Below are 10,841 nucleotides of genomic sequence, written 5' to 3' on the forward strand. Positions count from 1 at the left end.
CCAGCAGGATGCCTTTTAAAATTCAATGCACCTTGAAGAGTTACTGTGCAGCTAAATAGAATAGAACAGGGCACATCACAGTGGCACAACACAAATGTCAGAAACACTCCATCATTTACTATATAGAAATTAATTATGAATGTTATGTAAATCAATACACTGATAGGAGGCATAAAAATAAATCTTCATAGCTACTTCCCTGCCCTCCTGTTACAAAAACCATCAATAGTAGAATTTCCACAGCTCGCTAGGAAGGTCATCACTGTGCTGAGCTGCCTTTGGAGATGGAAAGCTTTCTGTAATACTCAATTGAATAATCTTTTGGTGCATATCATGCCGTCCACTTTTTCCTGCCCTCAGAAGGAATGCAGAGAATGTTATCACCACTGGTCATTTTAAACTCAAAAAAATCAACTGGTGTATGGATATGGTTTTGTTTGAAGGCTGCAATGCTTTAAACTAGAAAAAAAAATCTTAAATGAAAAAAATGGAGATGAGAGGGTAACTCCTTCTTGCTCAGCCTCATATATAACATCATCCTTGTCAGGAATATTTGAAATTTTTGGCAAAGCTGCAGTGTTTTCAATAAGCAGAAGAAATCTATCCTTCCTGTATCATTTCCATGCACACTTTTGACTACTGAGACATCTAAAATTTCTGTTTCATTCCTTGTTGATTACATTCCTAGCTTCTCAGAATGTGCATATGAAAATCAGCTTAACAAAAGTCCACCATAATGGAAATGCATGGGGGAAAAAAGCCTTTCTCCTCTTTGTGGTATGCCCTATTTTCTTTGCATCTACCTTCTTTGCCAAAAGTTCTTTTCCACTCCTTATCTCCACCACAAGCAGTCATAGAATCACAGAATCGTAAAGGTTGGATCATTGAGTCCATCTGTGTCCAAAGTGACTGGAGTGTTTGAACAGCATTAGTGTTTGAGCTCACCCTGTGCAATGACAGAAAATGGAGCATTTTACAGAGGATCCATTTTCTCTGTGGTCCATGAGTGAATGCAGCCCCTCAGGAATTCCTGGTTCGAGGAATCCAGTTCAAGCATTATCAATACTCAAACCCCACTTGTCTGAGCCATCATGTTCAGCCACTTCTGTGGCTCAAATGTTGTCTGAGGCCCCCAATAGCTCCCCTAAAACAGTCTGCAGCAGTGGGAAACATTCTGTGCCTTTAAATCAGCTGGATCACAGCGATACAACTCATCTGGCCTAAAACCTTTGACAAATGGCTGTGCAATATTTCCCTATATCTTCACAACCCAATCTTTTGGTCCCTATAACAGTTCATATTACAAAGTGTAATTAGGTTTAAGACCTCTGTCCTGACCCTTAGGGGAACCAGTGGCCTGTGCCCAGGATATCTGATAGATCAGCTAAAGGCTACAAATGAAAATCAGTGTCAGCAACTCAGCTCTCTACTAGAGCAGATTATCTTACAAATACTCTAAAGCTCTCTGGTCTAGAAAATCACACTTCTTGCAGTACTGATCCAAAACTCTGACATGATTTCCAGTAAGTTCAGAGGCATATGAGCATCGTAACATTTTGCCCTAAGTGGTAAATATATCCCTTCAGTTTAGTCTTCCCTACAGAGACTATTTCCACAGTGGGGAATGCCAGGTCAGTGGATCTAGCTTTGTAGAATCTGAATGTTCAGCCCCTACTGGGAAGCAGATATCTTCCTTTATCTAATTTGCACTTCCAGCCAACTCAAAAATGAGTTGATAAACAAAGAGTTTTATCCAGTTACCAGTGGCTGGAACACTAGACAGAATTCTACTTCTAAGTAAGTAAAAGGACTGCGTGCCATTCTGGAAAGGATTCAGGAGCTGCAATTCTTTGATAGCTGAGAGAGAGAAGTGCCAGGCTGTAAAGCAGTATCTAAATTCCCTGCATGCCTGTCCTTGCCCCTCCCCATGCCAAAGGTATGGAAGGAAAGAAAGAAATAGCAGAACAAAGCAAATAATTAACTGAAGATTGTAATTCGCTGTCACTTCATAAGGCAAGGAACACCCCCTGCTCATTGTGAGGGCAGATTTCGGGTCAGAAAGCCCAGAGCTGGGAGGAGATGCTGGGTACTATTTGTAACCTGTGTGGGATTCTTCTGTGGCTGTTTCAGACCTGCTGTTACAGAGACAAACACTAAACGTGGGGCAGCAGAGATGCAAGGCTGGCACCTGCTGCATCCCTCAGGAGCACATCCCATGTCAGGGGGGCCAGAGGGATTTGCCTCCCCGAGCACTTCCTCCCTTCCCTTGTGCACATGCAGCTGTAAATTATCACAGGTTTTGTCTCTTTTTTATCTCACAGTTCAAGCCTTACAAGGATCACGTCAATAATGTTAACATTTCTAGTCTTGACTGTGAATTGTTTGATTCTTACACCACCAGGACACCTGTCTGCCTGGCACAGTTCTGTTCTCCCACAAAACACGCTTGCCATCTTCTGGCCAGGCCACCAAGCATCACGGGGCTGGCTGGAAATGCACTCTCAAGTGTCTATACCACACAGGTTTTCACAGCTGTTTACACAACCACCCAAGCAAGCAGTTTGAAGTGAAATTTTGCTTTGGGAAGTTCCCCTATCAAGAAGAATTTAGCTTTCAAGCCATGCAAAATTGGTCTTTCTTGATTCATAAAGATTTGCCTGAGTTTCAGCTTCTGTCTTTATACCTGCATATATCCTGAGTTTCATTTACTTAAAACTTAAAGAAAACAACTGGATTAAAGTCTGTGTTATTATGCTGCTTTTACATTTAAACCACAAGTTTTAGTGGGTTTTGTAGGAAACCTGTGTTGATCAAAGTTGGAATTACAGTTTTCATTAATTAAACACTAAACTTGCAGTGGAAGGTAAGGCTGGACAAAGTTTATGTGGTACCAGTTTCCAACAAAAATATTTGCTGTGGCAGTAATTAAAGCCAGTGTTAGAGTTTGATATTCACCATGATATCCTCCTCAGCCAGGGAGGATTTTTCAGGAAATCACATCTTCTGCCATGGCAGATCTAGTCTCCTGTATAATTCTGCATTCTCTCTACTTTTGTCTCTCTCATGTTGTCTGTGAACACATATCTCCCAGATCAACTCTTCTGAAGACTGAAATCATCCTGAGAGATGTATAATTTCAGACAAAAGTATAAAAATTATTCTTTCCAGTATGTAATAACAATAACAACAATAATAGTTATTAGTGTTATTATTACTATTAGTATTTTTTAATGTACAGAGCAGCTGACAGAGTCAGTTGTTTGCACCCAGTTTTATATCAGCTAACTGGCATTATCTGGCTACAGGTGCTGGTGACCAGCAGTACAATCCAGTCTGTGAGCTGTTTTCAGCTACCAAGAGCCAGCTAAATTTAGCAGCCCACAGATTAGCAAACAGTTCCTGTTTGGGACTGCGTAGGCAGAGGACAAAGGAACAAGGGGCAGGATGGTCCTGTATGTGACTTCAGAAAGTAGAGCAGAGGTTTGCCACTGTGATTTTTTCCACCAAGGCTCTGTACTGACAGTGGAGTCTGGTGACACTGGGAATGGCAGCGTGAAGCTCAAGGCAGAGGCAAGCCTGGCAGGCAGGCTCAGCCCAGGGGTGACAGGAGCCTGGTGTTTCACAGATGACATTTCCTCTGCAAGGCAGGGTTTTTCAGGAAGACCACATTTTCTGCTGTGGCATGGCCAGTTCCCAGTAAAATTCTGATTCTCTCCACTTCTGTTTTCCACAAAACAAGTAGCACAAATGGTAAAATGAATGTCAAGCCCCAACAAAAGGAACTTGCCTTGCCCTCTGTTATTCCACTTTGTAAATCAGGAGTTCTATAACTGCATTCCAGATGTTACTAAATATCTGAGCAAATACTGAATTTGAATAAGCAGATCTTGCATTTCAGTCATACCAACTCCCCATATACAGCCATGCATCACCTTGTAAGGGGGAAAAATGTTGAGTGTAATGCATAATTAATTTCCTTAGCTATAAAACCCAACATATAGTGCAAGGTTCTATATGTACAGCTGTTACTTAATTTGTTGTTTCAAAGGGAAAATTTTCATTAATGAGTTTAAAAATTAACACTAGATCTGCATTTTATTTCTTACATTTACAGCTGCCTAAGACAAAGCATGGATGAGGTCAGAAAAACTGCTATGATGGCAGCATGTGCTTTTCCATGTGCTTCACACACACTATCACAATAATTTCCATTTCTCCCTCTCAGGCACACCATTTCTGAGCTGCTGTCTGGCAATTGAAAAAATGTGCTGCACCAGCTGTCAGGGTGTTCCAGCTTCCCACCTGTTTTAGCAGATACATTTTTCTTTGAACAAACAGATACTGAACTTCTATTACAATAAGTAATAGTCAGGAGCAGCTACAAAACAGAAACTAATATTAAAATATAGAAATATGAGAAATATAATGAATATTAATTCCTAGGATAAATTTCTAGCATCTGGTCTGAGATACTTTTAAAATATTTTACTACTTGAACATTTCAGACCTGTTTTTACTTTGTATGCAATTTGTAGGAAAGCATGTTTTGTTTTTTTTTTTTTTCTATGGATTAATAAATGGATTAGGGGGCTGGGAAAACTACTAAAAAGGGGATGATATACAACAGGCAAGCTCATAAATAATACTGCCTGTCTCAAGCAAGATGCACTCAAACACTCAAAAACAATGGCAGGAGACAAAGGAATACATGGCAATAATGAGGGGAAAAAAGGGTCTTCATTCTTTTGGTTTCTGCTTGCTTAGTTATGTTTTCAAATCAGGCCTGGAATACAGAGTCAGCAGCTCTGGGGAAAAAGGTAAATCTCTGCAGCAGGAGCTGCAATGTGTGTGTGGAGACAGGCAAGACAGACATTTCTCCGTGTGGTGCTTGGAAAACAAAAGAACAACAACAAGAAGGATCAGGAGGGATCTGGGAGGGGCGATCTTAAGTGGTGCATTTCCCAGAGCCCCGGCGGAGAGAGGGGATGCGAGCCGAGCAGCGCTGCCCGGGCTCGGTGCCTCGGGCAGGGGCTGGGCAGGGCCCCGGGAGCTGAACACCAGTACATCCCTGCCCAGCCACGCAGGGAGGGGGCTGCAGTCCTGAGACTCCTCCCTTGCCTCTCTTTCTTGTCTCCTTGCTAAGTATGCTCAGCAAGGTCAGTTAGGAAGTGAGACAAATGTGCCAACAAGCAACTGTTAATATACTTTGTTCTCTTAGCCCCTTTTTATTTTCACAGAAGACAAAGGCCAAAGGCTTTTTCTCTGCAGTTTTGTTCTGTAGGAAATTGTAAAGCCATAAGCAGCAATGCCTAACACATTTCTTAGCAATCATTTACTTTAAAGAGAATAAAAACCTTGTCTTTAAAGGACTATGGGAAAATTGCAGAATTAAGAGGTTCTCCTCATGCAGATGATGCACTTGTAGGTTATTCTTGTCTCCTGCCAGCAATGACCCAAGGCTTGTCCATGTGCTGTGCTTTGACTCTCCAGAACCTGTCTTGTTTTGTGAAGGCAGAAAAATCTTTGGGTGCTTCAAACTTTCCAAGTGAGCATTCTCTTCAAATAATAATGCATAATTACACCATGCTCCACCAAGGGGAAGAGAGTCACAGAATCATGGAATCATAGAACAGCCTGAGTTGGAAGGGACCTTAAAGTTCACACAAGTTCCAACCCCCTGCTGCAGACAGGGATACCTTTCACTAGAGCAGGTTGCTCAGACCCCCAACCAACATGGCCTTAAACACTTCCAGGGGTGGGGCATCCACAATTTCTCTGGGGAACCTGTGTCAGTGCCTCACCACCGTCATAGCAGAGAATTTCTTTTTACTGTCTGATCTAAACCTACCCTCTTTCAGACTGAAGCCACTCACTCCCCTTTGGCCTGTCACTGGATGCCCTTTCAAGAAGTCCCTGTGCATCTTTTCTGCAATTCCCTTCAAGTACTGGAAAGCCACAATCAGGCCACCCCAAAGCCTTCTTTTTTTCATACTGAACAAAACCAACTCCCTCAAGGTTTCCACACAGGAGAGGTGCTCCATCCCTTGGATCATCTTGGTTGCCTCCTCTGAACTCGCTCCAACAGGTCCCTGTCATTCCTGTGTTGCTGACACCAGAGTTTCATCATGCAGATAAGAAATCAAAATCAATCCTTCACACAAACAAGTTATTACAATTTGGTTTGCAACATGTTAACTATAAGTAAATCTCTTTCTGCTTTGTTAGCATCTTTTAAGACATGCTACCTAGGCCCATGGCATTTAGCTGTAGAGAAGGAGTAAAACTGAAACTTAATAACTAATCTTGAATTTTTGTAGGGAAATTCTCAATATATTCAGAAATCCCTAGATCAATAACTATATTTACAGGTTTTATCTTAGTTTTTAAAATGCTATTTTGTTTTGCTTTTTTCTCTTCAGAAGAAGATACAGATATAAACTACTCTCGGGTAAAGGCTACTGGTGTCTTTAATAATATTAAAAATAATCACATGAATGTAAATAATTTCTGTTGAACTTTAAGCAGCAATATGTTTGCTCATCTTTCAATATTTTGCCATTACTGCATTGGCAGTGCCCCATATGCAAGTCTGTCTACCCTGCACACAAGAGGTGCAGGAGAGCTGTGCATCTTTGTGCCTGGGGGGGCCCTTTGCTGTCCCAGCAGTGCCCACACCAACAGGATGGTGCAGGATGCTGCAGCAGCTGGGCAGGGCTGGGGCACAGGCTGTTCTCTGCAGGAGGCACAGAGCTGCTGCACCAAGGCACAGCTGCAGCTCGATCCACCAAAGCCCACACTAATAAAACATTGATATTTGGCTTTTGAAAAATGCAGATCAGTCTATTTAATGCAAGAAGATCAACCTAGGAGAAGAAAATCCATATTAGGTTCCTTTCATGAGTCTTTGGGTTTTGTTTCAGTCCAAAATACAGATATCCTTAGTGTCTGTAATGAGAAACTTAGAACAAAAGGAAAGATAGATTGTACAGAGCTTTATTCTTATAGGAGGAATGCAATACGGTATCAGAGAATCCACTGCAAAAGCCTCCGGAAAGGAGAAATTAAATTTGGGAATAGTTAATGGATTGCTACACACTTTGCAAACTAAAACAGAGTTTTAACATGCTCATTTGCACTGTTTTTCTTAGGAGACAACTGTTTTCATTCTTACAAAAATTACTGTCACTGAATCAGGCTAAATTTAGACAGGGTGTTTCAAGGCAAAGATATTGTGTGTATTTAGTTTTTCAGGACCTTGTCATTAGGAAAAAAAAAAAAAAAGCTAATCCTCTTAAAATCTTCCCTGCATTTTTATTCTTTTTAATTATCAAAATGTGATTTTTGCAAGACCATGTGATTTTTCACTATCTGATGTAAGCACTTGCATTAATCCAATAAAGCCTTTGCCTCAAAGGAATCATAAGAGCATTTAAACAAATGGGGGAGTTTCAAGAAATCTGAAGTTGTTTTGTTAAAAAGTGGGTTTAGATTTGGTCATATTAGGTCATACATAGGCACAGCCCCTAGTATGGTCTCAGCAGAATGACATAGAAAATAGGCTGTTCCACCATTCCAGAAGATACCAAAATTCCCTTATGTCCAGTTTATTCAAGGCATGTGACTTATACAGCTGATAATTTGCATTTATGCAGTTCCTCTTGTTCTAAAAATGTCAGATGAAAAAATACTAAGTTTTTGAAAAAAAAACGCATTAATTTTTACCACTCCAAACCATCAAAAATACCTTAACAATCATTTTTACATGACAGAGTAAAACCCAACCTTCTGCCATATACTGTAAAGAACATCAAAGAATTCCAGTGACTTGTTATTGAAATAGACTGATCTGCATCTGTCTGACTCAGCCTCATACATGAGGTGTGTATTAAGTTATTCTGCAAATATTTTTTAATATTGCATTCTGATTTATTACGAAACAGCTCCCTAGGGTTGTTCTTTTGTGCTGGCGTGTCCTGGGTGTGGGTCTGACACCTGACACCAAGTCAGGGCAGGTACACCCAGTCCCAGTGACACTCTGGGAACAACCTTCATGCAGAGCCAGGACTATTCCCCCTTAACAATTCATCTATACAGACAAATAAAGCAGCTTTCTTCTTTATTTGTACATTAGTTATGAATGAGAAATTGAAGAATTCCTGAACCAAGGAAACTTTTTTTGATGTATTAATAGAAATGTACTGGGAATAGTATTTAACACCCAAATATACAAAGATATTGAGATGCATTTTACTCTAAAAATTATATGCCAAATTTTCCTGCACTTGTGTCTATGACTGAAGGGATTTCAGTAGAGGTTTGCTTGTGTAACCACGCTGAATTTGGTTTATTATTCTATATTTGAAGCTAGGCAGTGCAAATTGCAAAATGAAATATATCCAGTAGATGTCATCATCCTGCATCCCATGTGCCTGATAATCCAGTTTAGATTTACCTTTTTTTAACTGAACTGAAATCAGAAGTAGAAGTCCTAACAGAAATAAGTTTTCTGAAAAACTTGTGTAAAACATACTCATTTGATGTGATGCACCTTACTAACACTAGGATTTCTGGAATGTTTACAACCTGGAAGTGTTCATGCACAAAGTAAATTGGAGATATCCATGACTGCACTCACATGCTCAAATAACATCTGTAAAATATGCCAGTAAATGCATTTATTTAAACCTGAAAATCCATTTAATGGGTTCCATTTAATCCAAATGTCCTGAAAGCAATATAAATATGTACTACAGCATCATTTCTGATCCTGAAGCCTGTACTGCAAAAATAGATTTAAGATCCTCTTTACAGATGAGAATATTAAACGAAGTTGAAAGGGCTTTGGGAGTTCAGGGAATTCCATTTCCATAAATAGTGCTTTGAGTTGTTCATTTCTTGAAATTACACCTCATATAAATTAATATCTTTATATATATTACTGGATTTTATCAAGTACTCTGATGTGCTTGATTTACATTGTTTTTCATTTCAAATCAAATGCTGTCATTTACAAGCAGCAGCTTTATACTCAGCTGAGGAACAAAATGATTCAGGCAAGTCCGAATCACTGTGATTAAGCCATCTTCAGACATTTTCACATTTTAAACCCTGACCTCTATTATTTGCTGTGGGGAGACTTACTAGGTCAGAGTAACGCCTCTCAGTATGGGATTAAAGCATGCACTTTGTCCATGTCCGTGGATTTTGTAATACAATCCTTTAGCAATCTGGCAACATTTCTGGCTTTGTTAGCTGGGGCATTGCTTAGGAAAATTCCTGTGCAATACTGTTGTGGTCTGATCCAAACCCCTCTGGAAACAATAAAAAGGCTTCCAAGGGCTTAAGCCATGGACAAATGAGGTTCATGCAAAGGCTGAGCCCCAGCAGGTGAAGCAGGAGGCAGGCACTGGTGGGAAATTGCAGCGTGGCAGATGCCAACAGCTGTGTCCTGAAATGTGCTTTTAATTCCCACAAGGGATGGGGTGGGAAATGTCCCAGTTTCAGATGGGCTGACATTATTGCACATTGCTTTCAATTTAGTAATAATTTCTTTATTTAGTAAAAATGGTACAATCACAGAATGTTAAGGGATTTAATGGACCTTAAAGATAATCTAGTGCCAACCTGCCCTGCCATGGGCAGGGACACCTACCACTAGACCAGGTTGCTCAGAGCCCCATCCAACCTGGCTTTGAACACTGACAGGGTTGGGGCAGCCACAACCTGTTCCAGTGTCTCACCACCCTTACAGTGGAAAACTTCTTCTTAATGTTTACCCTAAATTTTTCCTCTTTTAATTTGAACCCATTACTCCTTGTTCTGTCACTACAGCTCTTGATGAAAAATCAAGGGAGCTTGAAGTTTGCAGTTGTCCTTGTATCTGTGGCTTCTGTGAAAACGCATGAGGAAGGAGAAAGGATTTAAAGGAAAATGCCTTTCTTCCTCTGACCCTTCTCTATGGTTATGCATTGGCTAAGACAGGTCTTGTGCATCCTACTAAAGAGAAATGGGAATTCTGATTAAAGCCCATTAGTCCTTCAGGCTGCACAACTCCCTGACTGCTCTGGACGGTACCGAGTGCTCCAACATTCCCGGAGAGCGCGGGGAAAGCTGCAGCCGTGAGAAGCACTGCGGGATGGGGACACGGGCTGACCCCTCCCGAGGGGCTGCAGCACGAATGTGCCCCTTTACGGCTGGCAGAGAGGGTTCCTGTCGTGAGGCCGGGCTTTAGGGGCACTTTGGGGACACAAGGGGCCAAAGCGCTCGTGGCAGCAGGCCCGCTGCCATCCCATGGGAGCCAGCGCGTGCCCCGATGGGCAAGGAGGCCAAAGGCTCCTGGATTGTAGCAGGAGCAGTGCGACCAGCAGCACCAGGGCACTGACTGTCCTTTGGCTCCGTGGTGCGCTCACTGTGTCCAGTGCTGTGTCCGGGTCTGGAAGCTCCAGAAGGACACTGAGGGGCTGGATGTGCCCAGGGAAGGGCAACAGAGCTGGGGCAGGGTCTGGAGCACCAGGAGCAGCTGAGGGAGCTGGGGGTGTTCAGCCTGGAGAAAAGGAGATCCAAGGGGGATCGTACAGCTTTCTAGAACCCCCTGAAAGGAGGCTGTAGCCAGGTGCGGGTCGGTCTATTCTCCCACCAAAGCAGCGACAGGCTGAGAGAAAATGGCCTCAAGCTGCAGCAGGGGAGGTTTAGGTTGGACATCAGGAAGTTTTTCAGAGAAGGGTGATTAGACGCTGGAACGGGCTGCCCCGGGAGGCGGTGGGGTCACGGTGCCTGGAGGTGTTTGAGGAAAGCCGGGTCGCAGCCCTCAGGGCGCCGCGGGGTCACGGCCCCGGCGCCGC

The 10,841-nt window shown here is 42.1% G+C and overlaps 1 long non-coding RNA gene across 2 annotated transcripts in view; it reads left to right on the plus strand.

Moving 5' to 3' along the window:
• The window catches only part of LOC135284709 (uncharacterized), a 30,449-nt gene extending 21,619 nt beyond the window's left edge, over window positions 1–8,830 (plus strand). For both annotated transcript variants that reach the window (XR_010349916.1, XR_010349915.1), the window contains one exon: window positions 5,859–8,830. This is a non-coding gene — a long non-coding RNA (uncharacterized LOC135284709). The remainder of the gene's footprint in view (window positions 1–5,858) is intronic.
• The last annotated feature ends 2,011 nt before the right edge of the window (window positions 8,831–10,841 follow it).

Source organism: Passer domesticus, chromosome 1 (assembly GCF_036417665.1).
Source record: "Passer domesticus isolate bPasDom1 chromosome 1, bPasDom1.hap1, whole genome shotgun sequence".
NCBI lineage: Eukaryota > Metazoa > Chordata > Aves > Passeriformes > Passeridae > Passer > Passer domesticus.